This window comes from Equus caballus, chromosome 19 (assembly GCF_041296265.1).
Source record: "Equus caballus isolate H_3958 breed thoroughbred chromosome 19, TB-T2T, whole genome shotgun sequence".
In the NCBI taxonomy this organism is placed as follows: Eukaryota; Metazoa; Chordata; class Mammalia; order Perissodactyla; family Equidae; genus Equus; species Equus caballus.
The window spans coordinates 29,478,156-29,502,890 of NC_091702.1; the positions used below are offsets into that span (position 1 = coordinate 29,478,156).

Here is a 24,735-nt window from a genome sequence, read left to right on the forward strand (position 1 = left end):
CTCAAGCAATTTTCTCCTTGCTCAGAAACAGCATGACATAGTGGAGAGCTCTGAGTGGATTGAGGTTATTTAGGTGCCTGAGCAACAAACCAAGCACCAAAGAGACTTGCATAACTGGTTTTAATGGATACCTTAACAATATGTCTACAGAGTTCACATTTGTCAACGAAAATAATCCATAACCAATATATAAATGAAAAATTGGGGTGAGTTTACTCTGAGCCACATATGAGGACCATATAGCATGGGACCTTCCTTCCCCAAGGGAGGAAGGGCACGAAAGAAGTGGGGTGTACAGACTGGTTATATACCCTCAAAGAGCATGCTTCACATATAATTGAAACGTACATTTTATAACAGTAATGAGACTGTTCTGTCAGCACAGAGATTGATGGACACCACAGGCAGTAGGTCTGCTGTCTCAGTGGACACAGCAGGGAGGAGATCTCTTGTCTCAAGCTGGGTGGTCACAGAGTGAGTGCAGCAATCAGTTCCTAGCTTATGGAAAGATGTTTATCCTTAAGGAAATGCCACTGTGGGGGAAGTTGCATCTTTATCTTAAGGCCATTTGTTCTTGTCTGTGGGACACAGCAAAGGCTTAAAGCAGATATACAATGCATGCTCAAGGGTCATGTGAGGCCATTTTGAAAGAACAAGATCAGGCCAAATTAGGTTTACACCAAATGGCTTCCTCATAATCTCCAATATCCTATTCTTTGCCATTTATATGTCACATTCTAAAACCTTTTGTAAGTGTCAATTAGCTTTAGTAGCTGTAGAAGAAAATGCAAGCTTGGATCACCACAATCTCCATTACTTCATTCTCTTTCTCTCCCCTACCTCTACCCTCATGAGTCTGAAGATTATTGATGCTGGCAAGTGAACTAAAAGAATTAAAGTCAGCGTTCCCAAGAAAATTATATCCATTTTCATTAATAAAATTAGTGGTAATTACTATCGTAGGGGAGGAAGACAATTCCTCCACCTTCCAGGTCTTTCTAGCTGGTCTAAGAATTAAACTGACATGAGACAGAATAACAGGAGAAAACCAAGCAAAGCTTTATAACATGTATACATGGGAGAAACCCAAGAAAACAGTAACTTGCCAGAATGGTGGAGGTTGTCACCTTAAATACCATCTTTAGCTAAAGACAAAGGAGGATGTTGGAGGTACAGGTAGTGAGTTATGGGAAATTACCAGAAAGAGCACAGTAAACAAGAGCAAGGTTATTATGCAGATATAAGTCCTTGCCTTCTGCATTGAGAAGAGTTTCTAGAGATAAGGTCATCCCCCTCTTCCTGATACAGAGAGGGAGACACCTTTACAAATGGAGAGTTCCCTTACAAATGTAAATGTCTCTTACAAAGGGTAACTTCTACTTGGTTTTCAGAGCTTCTCTCATATCTGCAGTTCCTTAAAAACAACCAGCCCAAAATAATCCTCATGCCAAAAGAATACATCTTGAGATGGCAAACTCTGCTCTTCTCCACTATAATCCATCTTTGGTAATGCAAATACATTCTCTAGAAATTGCAAAGAAACTGTATATTAAGATTTAAATTAAAAATCTATAGAAAGGCTAGTGTAACCTCTGAGGGTTGTTTTTTAACTCAGTTGCTTAGTTTTTAGAAAAGAATATGGTTTATAATTTGCTATTAGCATGTATCAAGAAACAAAGGAAGGAGATTCCAAAGCAGCAAGACTATAAAGGCAGACTAAACCTTTCCTGTGCTTACTGTGAATAGTCTGGGGAAGGGAGAAGAGAAAGGACCAATGGGTTGCCTGTCCCTGAGGAAGTGCTTCCTTGACTACCAAGAGAAAGAAGGCAGGCACTGAGGCCAAGACATTCCAAAGAAGGAATATGGCTGCCAGGCAGTGTTTTGATTTCAAGTTAAAATTTATGTGCATTAGTGGAAGCGAAGTGAAGAATTAGTGAGGAAGGTAATGGATTGTACCTTAAACATTTATCTCTATATATTTTTTTTCTAAATTATCATCTTTAAAATAGTGGTGGTTTAACATTATTTGAGCTCAACCACTCAAAAGCAAAGCTTATTTATATAAAATAAAAATACACAGAAAAATAGTAATTAAATCATGGAGGCATGAGAACACTACCACTTAGAAATCCTAGAGCATGGTTTTAGAACTTAAGCCTCTCCTTTTGGAACTAACAGCAACAGCAGCTATTTTCACCTGGTGGCAGTACATCTGGGTAGCAGAATAATCTCTTTGAAAAATGATATTAACTTTTTGAATATAGAATCTAAAAGTGAGGACATGAAGTGATGTCTAATGAATTGTCAAGACATCTAATTTTTGCCAGGGTTGAATGATGACATGCTTCTCTGAGCTCTCCTTTTTGTCTGAGATTTACTTTTTCCCTCTCTCGACGAAAATAATCCATAACCAATCTATAAATGAAAATTTGGGTGAGTTTATTCTGAGCTGAAATCTGAGGAAAATGGCCCGGGGCCTTTCTTCCCGAAGGAAGAAAGGGCACCAAAGAAATGAGGTGTACAGAGTGGTTATATATCCCCAAAGAGGGTGCTTTACATATGATTGAAATGTCCTCCCCACAATAGTCACAAGATTGCCCTGTCAGCACAGCACTTGATGGATACAGCAGGTAGTGGGTCTGCCATCTTGGTGGGCGTAGCAGGAGGCAAGTCTATTGTCTTGAGCTGGGCGGTCACAGGTGAGTGCAGCAATCAGTTTCTAGCCTAAGGAAAGATGCTTAATCCTTAAGGAGACGCCAAAGTTGGGAGGGGGAGGGAGGTTGCACCTTTATCTCAAGGGCCTTTGCTCTTGCCATAGGGAATCTCTAAAGCAGATATACAATGCATGCTCAACGGCCTCGGTCAGGCCCTTTTGGAAAGACAAGGTCAGGCCGAATTAGGTTTATACCACATGGCTTCCTCATATTCTCCAATATATCCTATTGCTTGCCATTTTTATTTGTCACCTCCAAATTAGTTAAATCTGAGAGCATTGTTGCACCAAACAAGGCTAAAGTTTAAGTATGTTTACTTGACTTAGGTGAAAGCTACAAAGTAATTTGAGGGTCAATTTGCATAGCAGTTAATTGGATCATTAAACTATCTAATTTAATTACTATAAAAACTCAATTAGCAGGGCTGTGAAACAAATGATTTGATGATTTCATCCATATCATAACTAAACTGAATAGACTATGTGGTGCACATATTTATTGCTCAGTGATTGGCCATTAAAAAAAGCAAGAAAATAATGAATAGCGGACTCATCTGTGAAGATTGTAATGTGACACTAACTATGAGGGCTTCCACTAGTCATAAAAAATATACATATAGGTCTTAGGATTTTCTCCTCCTTCTACATTACCTTTCTCATACCACAAAACTTCCAAATTATAAGTTAGGACTGAACTGCTGGAGATCCAAAATTAGGACTGAATTTTTGAATGCCCACTAACGTTTGGCTGTCTTTTCCAATAGTAACTCAAGACCAAATGTAAGGAAAAAAAAGTTACATACACTGTAGTCCTACTGTGTCAGCAATGTTTACTTATAGCATTAATTTAATCTCCACAACCATCCAGCAAAGAAAGTATTATTGTCCCAATTGTCTAGAAGAGAAACTTCAGGCTCAGGGAAGTTAAGGAATAAGTAAAAAATACTTGGATATTAAATGACAGAGGCAAGCCTCACCTGCAACCACGTCCCTTCTCAAGTAGTTTTAAATTTTACTTTTCAAAATGGAAACATTATTTTTGCTGATGAGATGATCATTGTAAAAACTAAAGTCATAGCAAGAAACTTAAAGGATCACATCACTGACAATTTGCACACACACATACACACATACTCACACCCCAAACACTACCATACAGCAATCCTGATAGCTTGCTCCTTCCCTGTGACGAAGCATCCCTGATTATTAAATTATTTTAATTTTTACTGAGCTACAGTCAAATCTGCTTACTAAGACTATGCAGAATAAATAAACTTTTTCTTTTACATTGAAAGCTTTTCCATTACCAGTACCATATTTGAAAACAACTCTCACGCCCCAACTTAGAATTTTTTTCTTTAGGCTTACCATGCCCAGTTCCTTCAACTCTCTCTCATAGGATAGTATCTCCAGCTCTATAGCTTTGTTGGATAATATCTTAGAATGGAACAGAGTATTCCAGATGTAGAATGATGAGCCTACAGCAGAATATTGAACTCTCTTAATTTGGATACTTCATTTTAAAGCACTTTCTTGAGCATATTACCTTTAAGACTGAAATACAAGTTTGCATTTACTTTCTATGGCACCTATATCAAATTTTTCACTCCTTATAAATTTACAGCCAACTGAAACCCCTAAATATTTTTGCCAGATCTTCCCTTTTCTATATTTGAAGACTTGTTTGTCTTATTCTAATTGTGAATCCTCTACATTAATTCCTATTGTGTTCCTATTATTTGCCTATGTTCCAAATCTGCCCCAACTTTTTTAATCAGTTCTACTATCCAGTATATTAGTTATCCCTTCCAGGTTATGTCACTTCCAATTGAACCTATTCACCTCTTACGTTTTCATGTCACTAATTAAATATGTCAAGCAGGTAAGGACTAAGGTCACAGCCCTGCAATTTGTCACTCAAAATAATGCTCTAACTTGATGTCAATCCATCAATCACCTGCCTTTGTGCACTGTGCAATTGTATATTAGATAAAAATATACTCAATGGTATTTTGAGTTAGCCTAAATTCTCCCATATTTTACACAATGCTCGCAGCATAAAATGTTATAAAGTTATATACTGGCTGTATTCAAGATGATACATGAGCCATCATTTTTTTGGTTCATGGTTATACATTTATTATAGGGTATATTAGAAAATATATCACTGGTACATTGCAAACCTATGAACCTACAGATATTTTCATTTAGGATGAGGCTAAGTTTAAGTACAAAAAAAATGAGTTGATTTAAAGAAAGATTTTAGCTATATCAAAGTAGAGATGGTGTGTGAATACGGAAAAAAAAATATGAAGATGTTAAGCAAACAACTGAAACTAGGGAAACCCTGGCATAGAGTTTTATAGTTTTCAACACGCAAATATATCATCTGATTCACATAAAACTACAACAGAGAGTACATGAGAGACATCAACAAATGCCTCATAGAATATACAGCCACTATTCTCAGTCAATACGTTTCATGAAACAAAGGAAAAGAGTTTCAAATAATTTTAGTGTCCTAAGCAAAGCTTTATAGCTTCCAAGGAATCAACATCTGCCTCTTATCCTTTATGAAAGTAGGCAGGGTTAAAATATAACAATAGAAATGTACTTTTCAGTATTTTTCCTAAAGTCCTCACGATCCATCTGTTTAATAATCTGCTCTACAATCATGTATGGCCTCAAGCTTGTAAGTCTATGATTTCTGGATACGCTTTTACACACATCATGAAAATTGAGACATTGCTTATCTCCAGCCTTCTGACATTTCTACTACAGAGAATTCCTCCAAGATACATGACAACAGCTCCTAAATCACAGATGGAATATTTTTGCTACTCTAGCATGTATGTATTTGACCCTAAGGACTTCAAGTAATTTATATCATCTGCATGCTCTCATCAATCAGTCAATAAACATTTTGAACATTCACTAAGTGCTAAGCAATATGTTTAAAATTGTTTCCCCTGGGGAACTCAGAGTTTAGCAGAGGAGAAAGATATGTAAATAAATACATATTTATTTACAACATGACAACTGCTATAACAGAAAAATGTACAGAATGCCATGTGGATACAGAGGGGAAACTATACACCTTTCTGTGACTTCAAAAGTTGGGTCTTAAAGACTGACCATGAATTCTCCAGTCAAAGAGGGGCATTCACACAAAAGGATAAATTCAATGTTCAGAAAATACTGAGAAGTTTGGAAAAGCTGGAACTGAAAAAGCATGAAAAGAATACACAGAGATGAGATGAAAGAAAAGCTCAAAACACACCACGAAGGACCTGTGTGCCATGGTAAGAAATCTGGACTTACTTCTATAGAGAACCCCAAAAGAATGCTTTTAGGCAGAGGAATGACAAGATGTACTTTTAGAGAAATAATTTGTGGGAGTAAAGAAGTTGTCTTCTTCACTTGATTGGAAGATGAGGGGAGAAAACGTATGCCAAGCAGCAGGAAGAACTTTTAAGGAGGCTGCTGAAATGATGCGGGCAAACAACAGGGAGGGCCAGAATCAACGTACTGTCCTATTTGGGCCTTCAATTCTTCATCTCATGTTCTTCTCCTTCCAGTTTAACAATTATTTTTGATAGAGGTGGTAAAGACAAAATAGGGAACTGGTACTACTATTTCCCCAACACCTATAAACAGAATTTTCCCCAAGTGAGAACTATTACCTTCTTGTTTTTCTACTTATAAAAATATACGAAAATTTTTAAACAATCAAAAGCTAGTGTTTTGTTACCATTTTCCTACACTTCAGATTATTCTAGCCTTTTATCCTTCCTGACACTATTATTACACGTTTCTGTTACCCTTTTCTATTTGAATTCGGTTATACACACATGACAAAATTTGAGAGATGCCCCTTAGTATGTGTCTGCCTTCTTTTCATTTACTAATAGAGCTCCAAAATTTTAGGTAGACATACAGATATCTAGACTACTATTTGCATTTCCCAGTCGTTATTAAAGCTAAGTGTGGCCACCTGACCAATTTTGGCGAAGGGAAGTAAGAAGAACTGGTATATGCAACTTAAGAGCATTCTTATAGGGCGAAGACATCTTTTTCCCTTCTTCCTTCTTGATGGCTGGTATACTATACAAGTAATGGCTGGAACTGGAGCAGCCATACTGGACCATGAGGTAACTTTGAGAATAGTGTCTATTGCAGCAGAGCCAAAAAGAAGGCTAGGTCCATGAGAACCATGTAGAACACAGATATTGTGCCAATCCTGGACTATTCACCTTCAGACTTTAACAGGAGAAAGAAATGAATTTCTATCTTTTTTAAGCTACTATATAACTTTAGGTTCCTAACAGCCAAACCTAATGCTAAATGACACAGTATCCTTTCTTTTCAATTTTAATCTCTTCCACTTTCTCTTTGAAGATCATAAAGTTCAAGCAAAGCGTAAGTAAAAATATCACTGGCACTCTTCCTTCATATAACCCAGTTCTTGTGTTACCAGATAGGTTTATTTGGTGCCTCTCTTTTCCACCCTCATTGGAATAATCTCAAATGTAATGTCAATGTGTCACTTGAAGGCCAGTCATTATTACTGAGCCATCATTTCTTTTAAATTGACTGGTTAAGGGAGTCTGCTTGTCTTTTCTAAAAACACTTAGAAATCTACATTTTTAGAGAGAGAGAGAGTTCTAAATTTAAGCTGCCTGAATTTACATCTGGCTGTACCACTAATTTTCTGTGTGATATCAGGCGAATTACTTAAACTTTCTGAGCCTCAGTTTCTTCATTTGTAAAACTGGGACAATAGTTGCTGTGAGGATTAAATGAGGCAATTAATGTAAAATACTTAGTACAGTGCCTTGTACATTGTAACTGATTGAAAAATAAGAGCTATCATTACTTAGCATGACTTAGTGGACCAGGCACTCCCTCATTCCCTTTCTTTCTTTTTACAGCCTCCAAGATGACATGGTCACTGTATTCATGGTCTTGCACACTTTCACATCTCCAAGCATTTTTCTCTCATTGACCAGATTAAGCTCGAACTAGAGGTTTACTTCACTGCTTTCTCAACTTTTTGAAGGAAAAAAATTTTAGAAGTATACTATCACTCTTTTGGTGTTTTCTTTGAATAAGTTGTGTCTTTATGCCAATTCATTACTCAGTTCTAGCTCTAAACCCCATCCCACCATGATCTCAAGATAATAATTACAAACTTGTCTTAATACGCTACATTCACTTTCTTCATTACTTATATTCTGCATTGGTATTGACATATTGAAGGCCAAAAGTGTTATTAATGACGCTTTTCCTTATTTTCTCCAAGGAAAATGCACCTATTCCATTATTGATGTGTCAGTGGCAGATCTGCTGTTCTGTATATTATTTGGTTTTAAAGTTATCGATAAACATTATCTCTATCTGTAAACTCCTTTCAAATTTGAGTTGAAAACTCTTTGAAAATTCTGCAGGTTTCCTTCCAGGTTTTCTGAGATATATTCCAACTTTTCCCAGGTGCCCAAATACCCTAGAAAACGATATCAGGAGACTACACATTCAGTTAGCTATTCACTTGTAATATCTCCCCTTTTTTCACCATTTGAGTTCTCCAGGACTCCAAAGTCACTTATCAACCATTCTAGGTTGCTTTTGATGGTTTGGTTTCCTTTATCACCAAAAGTGAGTAACGGTCAGTAGTTTCAGTGTCTTTCAGACTCTCTATCTTCCCAGTAGGCCTTCATGCAGCCACATCCATTCTCCTCTTCAATAAAGAGTAGATACACATTCTCCCTTAAGACTCTCTTCCTAGGTCATTATACCTTTCTTAAACATATTATAGGCTTTCTTAAACATATTAATTTCTTTGAATTCCTAAAGCCAATTTTTAAATGTGAAACAATTTCATTGAGACTTCCAGTCCCAGAGCTAATAAGTAATGGAACCATAATTAAAAGCCATTGTTCTTTCTGCTACACCACATTATCCCACACTTTAAATAACTTCTGACCCCAAACTCTTAAAATCCAGTTAAAGACTAAGAAGAGCATTATACATGGAGAAAATAATAAACAATAAAAGACTGTAATGTATATTATGCTAAGTTGTAAAAAAATTACGAGTTAAAATTAGGTCAGTACAAAAATATGGATACAAATCGTAGGAAAAAGAGATTTGCACAGATTCAAGAGATCAGAAACAATTTCAAGAAGAAGGTGGAATTTTAACTGTGAGTTTAAGAATGGTCAGCATTAGGTAGGTCATAGCTTAGAGGAAGGTTCCCCAGGAAAGTTAAGGCATATACTTAGGACGTCCATGGCACAATCCTAAGACAGTGAGGACACCAGTTTAACATGAGCAGAAGGCATGTATTGTCACCAGTGATGTTTTCTAAGTAGAGAGGACTTCCAATATGGTGGACCTTGAGGGTCAGACATTGGAGTGAGCCAGGCCCAGCACAGTATTTCCCTAACTGAAACTCCACATGCATAGCCTTAGTAGTCCACAAGTTTTCTACAAGAATTTTTAAATTTTATGTTTTCACTTATTTGATTATCTAAGTAAATATACACAGTTTGATAGACAGACTTATCCATGTGAGCACCTCAGTACCAAGTACTGCCAAGAGATTTCAGTACCCACATCAGTGTATGTATGTGATTATATCAGTGCTAACTACTTTAATTATTGAGGACTCCAGAGAACAAAATAGAAGCTGACTCAATACATAAATGAGGTACTCACACAAAAGTCTAAATGGCATCATAGAATAATGTATGAATAAAGGTTCTGAAGCAATTCAAATGGAAAAAAATGATATCACACAGTGACACAGGCATAACAAATGCAAAAAACCTACCTATAAAATCAATACTATATTCACATGGTGAGCAGAGATTTGGTTTCAGCACAACGTTATCTGTCTCACTGAATTTATGTTAATTGGAATTTTACTAAATTTCCAGGTTTGTTTATATCAAATTTATAAATGTATTTTTATGCTTATACAAGAACTACAAACATAAAGGGATTACATACAGTTTTCTATTTATTTATTTTAACTTAATAAAATTAATTTAAGTCAGCACTGGCCAACTATGAAAAATCTTCTCATCTTTAAAAAGTGCTCTATCTAAGGGACTGGAAATTACATCTTGACCTGAGTGGTAACTACCTGGATGGACATATATTTACAAATTCATTGAACTAAACACTTAATATCTGTGTACTGTGTCTATATTATACCTTAACGAAAAAGTGAAAAAATAAAATCCAAACAAACAAATAAACAATATAGTCTGTATATTTCTTGAGTTTGAGGGAATATTGGTACGGTAGCTTTGGAACAGGAAGATTTTTATTTATTTATTTTTTGAGGAAGATTAGCCCTGAGCTAACATCTGCTGCCAATCCTACTCTTCTGGCTGAGGAACACTGGCCCTGAGCTAACATCCGTGCCCATCTTCCTCTATTTTATATGTGAGATGCCCACCACAGCATTGCTTGCCAAGCAGCGCCATGTCTGCACCCGGGATCCGAACTGGTGAACCCCGGTGTGAATTTAACTGCTGTGCCACCAGTCCGGCCCCGAGGAACAGGCAGATTTAGATCCTAGTTGCAATTCTGCCACTCCACTAGCTGGGTAACCTGGGACAGGCTACTTAACCAGTACAAGCCCCATTTTCTCCAACTGTAAAATGAGTATAATAATAGATCCTTGCAAGATATTATGAGGGTTATAGAGAGATTTTGTAGGTAAAATAGCTAAAACAGACTTAGTATATAATGGTGCTCATGGATAGTAATAAAGTGATAAAAAATAATGAGGAAGGAATGAAGGAAAAGAGGGAGGGAGAAACAAGTCAGCTTTGGCTTAACATGATACACACATGCATGAATGTGCACACACATACAATGACATACAACTGATTTTGAAGGTTTTAAGCAAAGGAGGAAGATGATGAAAGCAGTCTTTTAACAACTGCTATCTGACAGTGTTATTAAGGAAGCATGAGAGTAGAAATCAGAGTGTAGGAAGTCTACTAAAAATTCATCATAATTTTCAATAACCAAAGTGTTTAAATCAGTAAACTACATGTCCTGCAATGAGCTTTTAGAGAGCTTCAAAAACTATTCAGTCTATATGGATTTTTCTCCAAACTTCAAAAAACATTTATTAAGTAACTATTTGCTACAAAACTAGTAAAAAGGGTCATGATTCTGCCTCCCCAGGAACATATGAGCTAAATGGATGGATACATTAAACAAATCAATAAAGTGAAAAAAATTACATATTCATTTTAGATTCAGGTAAAGAAATAATGGCTATGAACCTTAAAAACCCAGGATATCCATTGTTAGCACTGCTCAGATGCCAGAAGAAGGGGTCCGGGGCTGTTTCAGATAAGGTCTCGCTGAGAAAATGACATCCAAGTAAAAGTAGATGAAGAAGCTAGCCAAATGGATGTTTGAAGGAAGAATATTCCAGGTAAATGGAAAGGAGCAAGCCTGGTGTGTTCAAGGAAAAGCAAGGAGCAGAATGAGCTAAAGGAAAAGAAATAGCAGAAAACAGGATCAGAGAAATAGTGAGGGACAGACCAATGGGAGCATAGGGACCATGATAAGAATTTTGAATTTGATTCTGAATGAGATGAGAAACCACTGGAGAATTCTTAGGAAAGGAGTGACCTAATCGAACTTGAGTTTTTCAAAGGATTACTCTGGCAGCTGTTTTGAGAAGGGACTGAAGTGGGGGAAGGACAGAGGAAGGGAGAACTTTTGGTAAGGGCATTCATAGAAGAGAGCACAGTGGCTTTCTTCTCTTCTCCTAGTAGAAGAGCCCCCAGAGAACCACTCTTAAAGACCGGGAGAACCTTAGGGAAAGGGAAACAAATATCTCACTTCCAGAGGTGGCATTTTGCTGGACCCCAAAACTCCGAGGACCATCTTGGTGTGACCACCAAGGTCGGAATGCTAAGAGAGAGAGTAAACCAGCCATGTGACCCCTGGCTTTGGGGAGTATTTGAGAACAGGAAGACGAATGCTTGCCTCCACCTGAAGATTATGAAGGTGGCTGGAGCTTCCCATGACGGCAGAAAAGACAGAAGGAGGCAAGGGGGAATAGCCTACCCTTCCCCCATTGAACTAAAGATGTGAATTCCTGTGGGCCAATGGGAGACCACAGAAGGTAACCAGGAGCAAGCTACCTCACATACCCTAATTTTCTGCCAGAAATAGAGAAATCCAGGAGAAAGAGAGTGTCTCTCCAGGGGCAGGGGCAAAGGGTGGGTCATAAGAGCTCAGCCTAGATACACAACTTGCTCAGTGCCTTCTTTATTAAGAGGCTCTTACAGGCCGATTACGTGTAAGATTTTTCACCTTTTCCTATACTCTCCCTTCTCTCACCGTCTGCCCTTGAGGAAACAGAAAAAGTAGGAAAGGAGTAAAAAATAAAGAGATCTAGTGAAAGAACAGATTCTGCCCCACCTTTCTTTATTTCATAAACAATCCCTGTTATAGCACTCCATAAGCATGTTGGAAAAATTCATACCCAGAGGATTGTTTGTCTTCAGGGCCACTGCTACTCATTTCTCATTATAACCTATCTTGCATTACAAGGACTCAAGGTATTTGCATAATATTTATAGACAACACCATAGCCAATTATGGAAATGAGGGTTTTTTTCTAAACAGAACATAGAAAAAGAAGGTCATTCCTGTCTTCCATCTAAATGTTGCTGTCTTTATTTGATCTTGACAGAAATTCATCTGCAGCTCCTTGCGTAAAGTATAACAATGATCTCTTTATACTTTGGGGAGACAAAAAATGGGGCTTTAGAGTTTCAGCTACTTAGTACCAATCCACAGAGAATCATATAAATAAATGATAGATAAATAATATAGAGGGAATAAATAAATGATAGAGAATATTGATAATTATAGTGTAGATGAATTAGATGAATAGATGAATGAATAGAGATTCATTCATTCAACAAGTACTTAATGAGGAGTATTGGTAGGTAGTGAGCATTGAGTAGATTCCTTACAATCCAATGGGAAATGTAGATATTTTAAAAGTAAACACACTAATCATTGTATAATTCTAAACTCAGAACAACATTATGAAGCAAAAGAATAAAATGTAGTGATGGAGAACTCTTTACATTTGGGGGATAAGGGAAACTTCTCTGAAGGATAAAAAGAAACCAGCAAATGAAGATTTGGAGCAAAGGTCCTGATGTGAAAAAGAACTTGGTGTTTGCCAGAAATTTTAAAAAGCCAGCATGACAGGAACTTAGAGAGAAAAGGAGACAACAGTGTAAGATGAAGTAAGATGGAAAGTCGACCATGTGCCTTCAAGGCCTTGTTAGACTTTCCAAAGCACTTGTGTAGATTTTATTCCAAGAGTAATGAGAAAACTTTGATGGTTTTAAACTTTGAAGACCCACGTTTAAAAAGATCACCTGGGCTTCAGGCTGTGTGGGAGAATGGATTGAATAGGAGCCAAAATAGAGAACAGTAGGGAGATTATTGCAAAAGATCGAAGATTTTGATGTCTTGCATTAGACAGTAGGTAGCAGAGAAGGTGAGGAAAACTAAGCCCTTTTTCCTTCTGATTCTACATGCTTGTGAGGGACAAGCTCATGACAGGTTCAACTACCACTTCTATGCTGCTGTCTCCCAAATATTTCTCACTGGACGCAATTACTTTGCTAAAATCCCAATATTCCCTGTGCCCTCCCCATATCCAATTGCTTAATGGACACTTGCTTTCAGACAGCACAAATTCAAATGGAATTCTTCATCTTCCCCTCAAAACTTGCTGCCTTTGTGACTTCCCATTATTGTCCCCATCACTTGGATTCAAAACATCATCTTTGATGCCTCCCTTTTGGTCCAACTCCCACATCCAGGAGAATGAAGCATTAAGACTACATGCCCTAGAGTCAAAATACTTAGGCCAATGAATTGGAACAGAGTTACAGGACATTTACCTGGTATATGATTGCCAATGCTATGTGCTAGACTGCACATTATATCTCAGGAATTCTTTTTAATTTCAACTCCCGCATGCTCTGGAACATGCAGGAATCCTAGCTGATCACACAAGCGGTTTCAGGTATAGTCTGTCCAAATCAAATAAACACAACAGCACTGAGTCAGAGAGTGGATATCTGATCCTCCTCGGTTATGTTGAGAAGAAAAATATTGTTTTCTAAGTTGACTACAGTTTTCTCAATGAATAGTATGCATACTACCACAGTCCTTACACTGCAAAACAGTCATATAAATAGTGAGCTATAGTGGCCCTGGAGGAAGATGAATCTACTTTTTGGTTTTGGTTTAGTTTCTCAAGAAAATCTAAAACCAAACCCAGCTAGAGATAGAGCTGAAGTTTCAGAAAGGACTGACAGAGTCTTGGTAGTTATAAGAAAGTGAGAAAGGGTGAGATCACCAAGGAAGAGAACTTTGAGTGAGGAGAGCCAATGATTAAAGACAGTATGTGAGCATAGTGGGGAGGAGAAGGAAGTAGAACCCATGAAGGATTCAGGGAAGCAGAGGTCAGAAAGAATCCACTCTCCACCTCTCTGCGGTGAGGAAGGCATATATGTGTGAACCTGCCTGGATAACATCTACGAGCTCTCTTGTCCTCTTGCTTTCTGTTGGGTACAGTCCATGAGATGTACACCTGCAAAGATAAGAGACTCAACTAGAGGCTGCAGCTTCTACTAGCAACAGACCATTGTTATTACACCCAGATTTCTGTATTATTCCTTGTATTTTCCCTGCATCCTGCTCCTACATCTTTATAAATTGTCACCTTATTAAACTCTACTTTAGTTATCCAATTTGCATGTGTGATTGATTTCTTGCCAGGATCATTACTGAGAAGAGGTAAGCTATGAGAATAATTATGAAAAAAGGAAGATTACTGAGTTACATGCTTAAAAAGCCAGCTTTTTTTTCTTTTAAGTGTGGAATGAAGGTCTTCAGTGGATACCTTCACCCCCATCCCAGTTTCTTTTCAGGGACTGATTGAACAGTGTTTACACCTATTTGAGCTGACTCCAAAGAAACAAGCAAGTGCCTGATTGTAGATTTTGTTCAACCCATATCATCTCAGGAAAGGCTCCTCTAATGTCTAAAATAATTGGGGGATGAGGAGTGGAGTGAAAGAGTGTCAAAGAACCACTAAGAGAGCCAACCTTCTTTTATTATTTTCAGAGACTTTCAAGTTTAGCAAGATTTTCAAGTTTAGCAAGCTTCCCATTCTGCAGTGAACCTAATTAAAGTAAACAGAATTCCAAAATGAACCAAACCCAATTAGGCAGTGGGAGCTAACACTTCTTTTCAATTATTATGTAAGGTCACATCTCATACTTGTGTATTGGATACCTTCCCCCTCATTCAATTTGTCTTCCCATTCTCCATCCTTCCCAGAGTGCCCAAGAACAGAGACCCCAGATGATCTGAGCTAGCCCTAACCTCCCTGCTCCATCCCTCTTGTCCTGTGCACAAACAGATGATATACCACATGGCCGATACAACATGACGTGAGGGACAGCGATGGCGGCAGCTGAAAACAAAGACACAGGGAGAGAGTCATGCATTTTCTTGATGCTAATTCTGTAGTCAGAGCTGATACTGTTTTGCAGTTTATAAACTTATGATATGGCAGCTGAGACCACTCTACCATATGAAAATGGAGAATTGCTGCTAGTATTTTCATAACAAAAGAAATAGTCCCTGCCAATAACGTTATGCCTATCCTAAGGAAAATTGAGGGTTTTGAGGGATGGGAGTGAAGGAGACCAGATTCTTATCCATGCAAATGAAGTATGCTATAATTATTATGTAAATGCTCTAAAGGAAACGTATGGTAAAACTACAGTACAACTCAAATACAAATATCACAATGCATGTCAGCCTAAAAGTAGGATAAAAAATTTTAAGAAAAAAAGTTTTTAAAAATACAACTCATACTACAATACAAGGGATGCATTGAAGGCTTGGAAATATACACATTGTTTATTAGATCATTCATATATAATTATAATGAATGTACAGTAATATTAACACAATTCTTTCAGAATTGGACAGATGTTGTAATAAACATAATGACATGGAAGAATGGAATATAAAAATAAACTAATTTTCACAAATGTATATAAAACTTCTCACCTCTCAAATACATTTTTCTTTTTTTATTATATCCATTTATAAAACTCTATCACATACAAGTTTCTAAAAATAGAGTCTACATTTATCACTCAATAAAAATGGAAATAATTAAAAGGTGATCAGCTAACTACTTGGAAATTAAGATTCATGCTTCTAAATAACCTTTAGCTCAAAGCAGAAATTAAAACTGAAAGTTTCTAGAAAGCATGGAAAGATGAACTCTTCACACCATTTATTTATTTAGCCAATGAACACTTACTGAGCACTTGCAACGGCAAAGAAAGCATTTTGTCAGGCATGTAAGGATGTGAAGACTGTGACCGTCCTTCTCCAAGGTGAGGCAGTCACAGACTAGAGTGGAAATATATGCTAAGGACTGTGTGAATCCAGAAGAAAGAATTATTAATTCCAATTGATCAGAATATGAAAGAAAAAAGTTGCATTTGAATAAATCAAAACCTTGGGGAATGCACTGGCTTTGGTTAGAGAGAGATAATGAAGGGAAGAGGACACTCCATGCTGAAGGAAGGCACAAAGACACACGGGCAAGAATGTGGAATGGGTGAAACATGGAAGCACAACTAAACCTGTTAGCAGCTGAGCCTGTAATAGCAAGACTAAAGATTAAAATAAAGTGTAGATGGCCTTAGATGCTCAAGCTTTATTGTGCAAAGCTCCTGGAGATCTTGCTAAAAAGAAAATTCTGATTCAGTAGGTTAAGAATAGGGCTTGAGATTCTGCATTTCTAACAAGCTCCCAAGTCATGACAGTAATGCTGCTGTGGCCAATACTTTGAGCAGCATGGTGATAAAGGATGCAAGAGGGAGGATCATGGAGATTTAGTGCCTTTGGAGCAAGGCAATGCAATGTAGCCATTTAAATATAGTCTTTGGAGTCAGACAAATTGGATTTGAACTTCAGTTGCTTCACTTATTAGCTGTGTATCCTTCGGCAACTTAGGGTTGGAGCCTTAGTTTCCTCATTTATAAAATGAGAAAGTAATTACTACCTCAAAGTGTTGTTAGGATTATATGAGATAATGATTGTAAGTAACTTAGAATAATACATAGCAAAAATTAAATACTCAGTATGTAGTGGCATTATTTCCTGGAGACTACAACATGAGAGAGCTCCTTTCTCTCCTCTGCTGCTCTCTTAAGCAGGAAAATTACTAAGTTTTCTTTTCCTTTCCTTTTTTTTTAAGCTGGGTCTTTTCTTCATACTGTGGAACTGCTGAAAGAATCATTCAAAAACAAAGGCTCTGGTACACTTACTGTATCTTCATGCTGTTGGAATTATTCTAAATAAGAGCTAAACTCAAAGATTCTTTTCTTTTTTTTAATTGAGATATAAGTGATACATAACATTGTATCAGCTTTAGGTGTACAATATAATGATTTTTTATACAGGCATACCTCCTTTTATTGTACGTTGCTTTATTGTGCTTCACAGATATTGTGTCTTTTATAAATTGAAGGTTTGTAGCAACCCTGTGTCAAGCTAGTTTATTGGTACCATTTTTCCAACAGGATTTGCTCACTTGGTATCTCTGTGTCACATTTGGGTAATTCTCGCAATATTCCAAACTTTTTCATTATTATATTTGTTACGGTGATCTGTAATCTGTGATTTTTGATGTTACTGTTGTAACTGTTTTGGGACGCCACAAACCATGCCCACATAAGATGGCGAACTTAATCAATAAATGTTGTGTGTGTTCTGACTGCTGCACAGCCTGGCCATTCTCCTCTCTCTCTCCCTATCCTGGACCTCCCTATTCCCTGAGACACAACAATATTGAAATTAGACGAGCTAATAAACCTACAATGGCCTTTAAGTGTTCAAGTGAAAGGAGGAGTTGCACATCTCTCATTTTAAATCAAAAACTAGAAACAAGTTTAGTGAGGAAGGCATGTCAATGAAAGCCAAGACAGGCTGAAATCTAGGCCTCTTGTGCCAAACAGCCAAGTTGTGGATGCAGAGGAAAAGTTCTTGAAGGAAATGAAAAGTGCTACACCAGTGAACATATGAACGATAAGAAAGCCGAACAGCCTTATTGCTGATGTGGAGAAAGTTTTAGTGGTCTGGATAGAAGATCAAACCAGCCACAATATTTCCTTAAGCCAAAGCCTAATCCAAAGCAAGTCCCCAACTCTCTTCAGTTCTATGAAGGCTGAGAGAGGTGAGGAAGCTACAAAAGAAAAGTTTGAAGCTAGCAGAGGTTGGCTCATGAGGTTTAAGGAAAGATGCCACCTCTATAACATAAAAGTGCAGGGTGAAGTAGCAAGTGCTGGTGCAGAAGCTGCAATAAATGATCGAGAAGTTCCAGCTAAGATAATTAATGAAGGTGGCTACACTAAACAACACATTTTCAGTGTAGATGAAACAGCCTTAAACTGGAAGAGATGCCATCTAGGACTTGCATAGCTAGAGAGAAGAAGTCAATGCCTGGCTTCAAAGCTTCAAAGGACAGGCTGACTCTCTTGTTAGGGGCTAATGCAGTGACTTTAAGTTGAATCCAATGCTCATTTACCATTCCAAAAATCCTAGGGCCTTTAAGAATTATGCTAAATCTTCTCTGCCTGTGCTCTATAAATGGAACAACAAAGCCTGAATGACAGCACATCTGTTTACAATATGGTTTACCAAATATTTTAAGACCACTGTTGAGACTTATTGCTTAGAAAAAAAAAGATTTCTTTCAAAATGTTACTGCTCATTGACAATGCACCTGGTCATCCAAGAGATCTGATGGAGATGTACAATGAGATTAATGTTGCTTTCATGCCTGCTAATACAACATCCATTCTGCAGCCCATGGATCAAACAGTAATTTCCACTTTCAGGTCTTATTATTTAAGAAATACATTTCATAAGGCTAAAGCTCCCATTGATAATGATTCCTCAGATGGATCTAAGCAAAATAAATTGAAATCCTTGTGGAAAGGATTCACCATTCTAGATGCCATTAGGAACATGCATGATTCATGGGAAGAGGTCAAAATATCAACATTAAAAGGAGTTTGGAAGAAGTTGATTCCAACCCTGGATGACTTTGAGGAGTTCAAGACTTCAGAGAAGGAAGTAACTGCAGATGTGGTGGAAATAGCAAGAGAACTAGAATTAGAAGTGAAGCCTGAAGATGTGACTGAATTCCTGCCATCTCATGATAAAACTTTAATGGATGAGGAATTGTTTCTTACTGATGAGCAAAGAAAGTGGTTGCTTAAGATAGAGTCTACTCCTGGTGAAGATGCTGTGAAGATTGTTGAAATGAGAACACAGGATTTAAAATATTAAATAAACTTAGTTGATAATGCAGGGGCAGAGTTTGAGAGGACTGACTCCAATTCTGAAAAAAGTTCTGCTATGAATAAAATGCTATCAAACAGCACCACATGCTACAGAAAAATCATTCATGAAAGGAAAAGTCAATTGACGCAGCAAACTTCATTGCTGTCTTATTTTTAAAAATTGCCACAACCACCCCAACCTTCAGCAACCACCACTGTGATCAGCAAGCAGCCATCAGTACTGAGGCAAGATCCTCCACCAGTCAAAAGATTACGACTTGCTTAAGGCTCAGATAATGGTTAGCATTTTTTAGCAATAAAGTATTTTTTAACTAAGGTATGTACATTGATTTTTTAGACATAATGCTATTACACACTTAATAGACTACAGAATAGTGTAAACAATTTTTATATGCACTGGGAAACCAAAAAGTTTGTGTGACTCTCTTTATTGTGATATTTGCTTTATTGTGGTGGTCTGGAACTGAACCTGCAATATCTCTGAGATATTCCTACATGTATATACTGTGAAATGATTACCACAATAAGTTTGGCTAACATCCATCACCACATATAATTAAAAGTTTTTTCTTCTTGTGATAAGAACTTTTAAGATCTACTCTCTTAGCAACTTTCAATTATACAATATATATTGTTAACTGTAGTCACAATGCTGTACATTAATCACTGACTTTTCTGAACAGTGTGCTATGTGCTGGTACTTCCACACTGCCTCCAGGAATGAACGGATAGTAGAATGAGCAAAACAAGGGATAGGTACATGACTAGAAATTTTTGGATGATTAAAACTTTTAATGATAAGCAAAAGTGTATGTTGAAAGACTATCAAATACTGAAGGGATTAAGAAGTTATGGTGCAAGTTTAGATGACAACTAATTATTGTTCTACTTAAAACAAAGATAATAGGGGGGAAGTGATTAATTTCAGAAATTCCCACAGAGAAAATGTGCTCAGTGGATCTGAAAAAGGTAGGTTTGAAGGAATAGAAAAATTGGTTGTCAAGTTTGTGACACAAAACATAGATAAGAAATGCCAATTTCAAGCCAATGATTTTGCTAAAAAGGAGTGAAATTACTAAGGAAATCAAAATACCAGAATTATAGTTTAAGGATTGCTTCATATTTTTTGTCAAATCGATTGGCTTTGGTGAAAAGAACTAGCCATATTCATAAAATTCCAATTATTTTAAAGAAATACTGATCCGTATCAATAGCCATTTTCTCTGACTCCTTTATTAAATTTATTCTTAGATAGATAATGTCAACTAGGTGCAAATATTTTACATATATCTTCACTTGTAACTGTACTCAAGGCAAAAAAAATCTATCATTGTGGAGTCTACCCAGAGTATGGTTCACAATTTTGTTAATGGGTAGATAAACCCTGCCCTATAATTGGTTTCAAGTAAAAAATAGAACCAAAGAGAAATTGATACCTTGCGTAATTGTGTGAATTCAAGAAAAACATTTGTGTCTGACCTTGTTTTAGACTAGGCGGAAACTATAGAAGAAATTGGAAGTAAAGTTCTTACAAAAAAGAACATGTCAATGTTGAAAGTGATTCAATTCAAAACACATTTACTGGGCATCTTCCAGGAGCCAGGTCCCTCATGGAATTCATGGAAACTTGGCCAATGCTGGTGGGATAGCTGGGAGTGAGTAGAAAATTGGTTCATAAAAGAAAGGGCCCCCTTTAGTTCTGCACTGGTTACATAGGAACATAGATCAACAATAAGTATTCAGTCCAGTTTTTCAAAAAGGAACCCTTTGTAATACAGAAGGAGTTCTTTCACAATTTTTGAGATTTCATTTCCAATAGGCTACAGACCTTGCAGAGAAAAGTAACCAAAATATGAGACCAGTCTCAAATTCTAATATTTTCATCATCTCAAGTTCATAGCTGATCTCTTCTTCTTTCCAAACATTACATCAGTGCCTACCCCACTGGGGATGTGATTGATCTGGCCAAATAACTCTCCCAACATCCAATAGCTCCATCTTCTTTGCTTCTCTCTCTTCCCTCTTCAAGTATGTTCCCTGAATCCAAATTTTCTTCCTGATGATATGTGAGTCTTTCAGGATAACTTTTCCCTACATCTAATTCTACTCTGACCAGAGAAATTATGTCATTAACTTTTACTACTACTATTGTCTCTACTGCTACTAAAAAGGAAGAGAAGAAGGAGGAAGGAGAGGAGGAAGAGAATAATTTATGGAACATTTATCATGTTCCTGTCACTATCTCATTTAATATTCAGTAATATAAATCGAAGCCTGCCAGCAGTCTGATGCCAGATCCCACATGCTTAGCCCCTCCTCTTACCGCCTCCCTCATATCAACTGGTGATCTTTGAGAGAGATGGGTAAAATCAGGTCCAAGTCAATTGTATGTGAAGGAACCAGGCTTCAATCCCTGGTCCTCTAACTACAGAGCCCACCCACTTTGCCAGAACCTCTCCCAGCTTCCTGCAAGGTGTCTCCAGGTAATTGAGTGTTTAAGCAATCAATAGAATAATCTGTCCGTTTCTCCGTCTCATTTTGTTAACAAAACAAGAAACAAAGAATTCGGCCATTACTAGCAACTGTATAACTAGGATACTTACTGATTCCTCCAAAGTCCCTTTCCTCAGAAGTTTTGGTTTAGGGAGCTCATTAATCCTCCCATCCCCAAAAGTGGGTCAGCCAAGCTGCAAGATATCCTGGAAGAATTAGATCAGTAGATCCCTGTCAGCATTGGTAATTCAATAGCTGTAGAATCCTAAACTTAAAAAGACAAATGTTTGAATTTTCTTTAACCCTCTAAACATTATAGACTATGTGGTGCAATTACTGAAAATTCTCAATTGAAATGTGGCAAGTGGGAAAACGAAATGCCCAAGCTCCTCCCAGACTTACCATGATTGTTTGTAACAAGATGAATTTTGGAGGATGAAATCCCTCATCCTCAAAGCTTAAAAACCTCTTTTATCAGAAAGCTTCACAATTTAACTTTGGTAGAACTAAGAGTGGGTAGGTCACAGCCATTTCAGTTAATGCCAGGATTATTTCTGAATATCCTGTAACCTACAACAAGAATTTATTTCTGATGTTGATGCAGCTATGTAATAAGACATACCAAGTATTTCTTAACATATGTATTCTCCCTTTCAAGGTCTTAATTCTGTAGTCATTTGATATTTACATGATTACTGAACCCTTTGGAAGCTCAGAAAGCTCAGTAAGCAAGGGCCAGACCTGGAAATAGTCTGCAAATCTCCATCCATACCAGATCAGAATTAGGAAGATTACTTCCCTATGATCTCTATATCTCTCCCTCGTTGCTTTTTAATTGTAGTTTAATACTATTAAGTGACAAGAAATTAAGAAAGTTTAAAGCCTATAGCATTCTCAAACTTCTTCGGGAGACAGGTATATAGATGTAAGTGGGGAGGGGCAGATATAAAAACTTAGGAAGTGTTGCTACCTGTGATGAGCTACAGTGTACATAATTGGCCTGAAAAAGCATTCAAATTTAAGGTTTTAAAAAGATTATCCAGCCAAATGCATATATCTGCAGTCTGAATTTGGCCCTGGAACCACTAGTTTGAAATGGCTGGTCATATTTCTAATAAAGAATCTAGCATTGTTGACCACTTATAATTAAAGATTTCTTCATTATCAATAACTGTTTAGATATAGATCTCATAGTTGAAAGTTATTGTTTTCCTTTCCACGTGTTCCGTTACTCCAAATCTCGTTGTTCAAACAGCTGGATCGAGTGCCAAAGATGTGAAAAGGGAGTATGGAACTCCTTTCTCTCACTGCCTTCTGGGAGAGTTATCCACAAATTGTACAGATAAAATGTGCTCTGCCTGCCCTGTGAAACTTCAGGTCTTGTAGCCTGTAGTGGATTTGATAAAGATTGCTGGGAAACCAAGAAAAGTCAACAAGACTATACCATATGCAGTACTCAGAGGAAGCTACACATGAATGCTTCATGTTTTGGTCCAATTGTAAAGAACCTATTTCTTGAAAAATGTGGACTACTACAAGTTTTGGTAGGAGGCTCCAAACATGTAGATAATATTCAGTATTGCTGGCTTGGGGGAACAAAGTGGAGGTAAGACATGTTTCTACAGATAACAATATGGCTTCTCTTGATTTTATAACCCTGTGATATTCACTGTAATTTTTAGTGTGAGAATCAATAGTGAAATCTAGATGACCTCACCAATGTGTTTTGTATTGGCGCTCATGAGAGTTAAAAGTTTTAATAGTATCGTTTGTGGCTATGACTATGACTAGGCTATAATTTGAAATCAGTATGACATCATTATCAATCAAGCAAAATTGTTTTTGAAACAAAATTCATCTTTGGCAAGACTTTCAAAAAATCTGGCTACAGTCTTAAGATACTGGCATCATTTTTCTGTGGTTTATTGGTAATTTGTATTTATTTTGTAAAATGTCTCCTCATCTATGCAAGAGTCTCTTGTTTCTAATCAATTCATTTTAAAACAATAATGGTAATGCTGCTCATGACTGTTTTTAAAAAATAAGTCTTACAGAAAGCTATAACATAAAAAAAAAGCCTCCTCTCCTTCCTCCAACCTCCTCTTTACTCCACATATCTCTTTCCAGAAATTTCCTATACAGATACAAGCATATATATGTGTATAATAGATTTTAAGCAAATTTAAACAGCATGAGTTCTGCAACTCGTTCTTTATCACTTATCAATATGATCTAAGGGCCTTTTTCCAAGTGAGCACCCCAGAATTTCTTTTACCAGCAATCTATTAATGAATATTTAACTCGTTTCCATTTTTTCTATTGCAATCTATAGCACATATGGTTTGCTTTAGTACCAAGACTCAGTGAAAGCAGAGTAGATGCAATTTCACAGATGCTAAGTTTATCTCTGCTCTATTACTAGTGCGTTACCAAATTATTCTGACAGCTATGCTATATGCTAAATCCTAATGGTAGGCATGCCCAAGTTATACTGTAATGAAGAAAATATTATCATGATCATGAAAACAATATCCCAGTAGATAGTGTACTTGTTAAATTTGTTCTCTGAATGTATTATTCCACATCATTAGAATAGGGTTTAGCACATGTTGATTATTTTAAGGTGCAAAAAGAGAATATAAACCTTGCCAGTGTGACAGACATATTTAAACCCCCATGAAAACTCTTGGCTATTCTTTTTTTTTTTTTTTTTTTTTTAGGAAGATTAGCCCTGAGCTAACATCTGCTGCCAATCCTCCTCTTTTTGCTGAGAAAGACTGGCCCTGAGCTAACATCATGCCCATCTTCCTCTACTTTATATGTGGGATGCCTACCCCGGCATGGCTTGCCAAGCGGTGCCAGGTCCGCACCCGGGATTCAAACTGGCGAACCCCAGGCTGCCGAAGCGAAACAGGTGAACCTAACCACTGTGCCACCAGCCAGCCCTTGGCTATTTTTTAAACAAAATCCTATTTAAACAAAATCTTTGAATCCTTTCTTTTGAATCCTTTCTTAACAGGAACAAAAACAATTGTTTCAGCAATTAAAAGTTACTTGATT

The 24,735-nt window shown here is 37.1% G+C and overlaps 1 long non-coding RNA gene across 1 annotated transcript in view; it reads right to left on the reverse strand.

Annotated features, from left to right (window-relative positions):
- The window catches only part of LOC102150894 (uncharacterized), a 267,423-nt gene that overhangs the window by 164,460 nt on the left and 78,228 nt on the right, over positions 1–24,735 (reverse strand). The window lies entirely within an intron of this gene.